The following is a 2,026-nucleotide window of genomic DNA, read 5'->3' as shown; positions in this document are numbered from 1 at the left end:
AAAGTTATACAGATAAATTTACAATTGAAGAAAAGCCCGTTGGCATTTTCAAGGACATTCCGATGGCTATATTAAAAAGACGGCAGGAATACAAAACCCTAGCACAACTGTTATCCAAGCAAAATATAAACTATGCGTGGGATCGACCGGAAGAAATCTCATTTGCTTACAGACAAAGGAGATACAAAATAAATATGAACGAAAAGGCTGAGAATTTCTGTAAAAAACTCCAAAGACAAGAGTGTGAGAGAAGAGACAACATGGAAACAAGATCTCAGGCTAGACAAAAAGAAACCAAGGTGAATAAGGAAGATGATGATGATAAAACGAATAGACAAAGGGAAGAAGATTTGAGAAAGGTGGAGACAGAGTCTGACAAAAATTCTAATCAAGGAGACAGTACTGAAGAAGGAGAAAGTATATTATAGTTCTCATTTGCGCTTAGAAATTTCTGAAACTTTATTTTATCTTTTGTCCCACTTATCTGTATTTTACTGAATTATTTTGATGATGAACATTAATATTTTCTTTTGGAATATTAAATGTCTCAATGCTATTCATAAAAGAAGACACATATTTCATTATCTGGAGAAAAAACGTTTTGACATTTTGTTTATACAGGAAACTAAAATAAAACAAAAGGATGTAAAATACTTAAGAAATTAGAAGTTGGGACAATTGTTCAGTTCAAATAATGACAAAAAGAAAGGCGGAGTTACCCTATACATTCAAAACAAAATTCCTGCCAAGGAATGTTTTAAAGACCAGGAAGGACACTATGTGGGAGTCAAAGTAAAAATACAAGGACAGGAAATGTTGATAGTAGGTGTATACACTCCCATTTGTAATAAGACTGTTTCTTATAAACACTTGGAAAAGGAAACAACTAAACAACAAACTTCAAACATTCTGATGGCAGGTGATTGGAAAGGGCTAATAATGGCCACTCGCGACAGGAAATCGACTAAGAAAATAAAGAAGAATCAAGGGAAACTTCCCAACTCCTTCTTAAGTTATGTGAACAACTCGATTTGGAAGATGCTTGGACTAAACCATACGATCAAACGCTGGAATATACCTTCTTCTCAGATCAGTATAATTCTGCCTCGCGAATAGATATGTTTCTGATTACTAGTACAGTTGTGAAAAAATTGACAGTATGAGTATGTCACTAAGAACAGAGTCTGACCATAAACTTATACAATTAGAACTGAAGATAAGTAAAAACAAATTTAGCTGGAGGTTAAATTATTATTATTATTATTGTTATTATTATTATTAACCTTTATTTATATAGCGCTGTAAATTTAAATGAATATCTGCTTAGTGACGAAGACTTTCTGAAAGATCTTAGGTCACAAATTATAATGTTCTTTCAAGACAACAACAACTCTGAAACCAAAAACAAAGTGATATGAGATACCAGTAAAGCATCTGTTCGTGGCAAGGTGCATATATGAAGAAACTAAGGAATGAAACACAGAAAAAAATTGAAGATGGGATACAACAAAAAGAGATGGAATGAATGTGAAAACCAACCTCAAAGAAGATAAAGACACAATTGAAAGCATTGCAGAAACTACTAAAAGCTGAACTAACAAGAGAAGTAGGAAAAAATCTCAGACTAACTAAACAAAAAATCTTTGAATACGCTAATAAAAATGGGAAATGGCTAGCACAAAAGCTTAAACAAATCAGGAAAAGAAACCTAATAGAATAAATATGTGTTAATGATAAGACTATAATTACACAGGAAGGTATTATGGCAAAATTTGTTCAGTTTTATACCAACTTATATAAAAAAGACGGATATTCAAAAGAGAGGGAAAATTTAACAAGAGAAAATATTGACAAACAAAACTGAAAAGAAATACCGGAAGAACAATACAACGGGTTGAATGCAGAGTTTATGGAAGAAGAAATAAGGAAAGCATTTAGAAACCTAAAACTGAATAAATCACCGGGACCTGACAGCTTCACAGCTATATACACTGGTGCCTCGGGTTACGAAATTAATTCGTTCCGC

Source organism: Sceloporus undulatus, chromosome 6 (assembly GCF_019175285.1).
Source record: "Sceloporus undulatus isolate JIND9_A2432 ecotype Alabama chromosome 6, SceUnd_v1.1, whole genome shotgun sequence".
Lineage (NCBI taxonomy): Eukaryota > Metazoa > Chordata > Lepidosauria > Squamata > Phrynosomatidae > Sceloporus > Sceloporus undulatus.
This window is presented reverse-complemented; position numbering follows the sequence as displayed.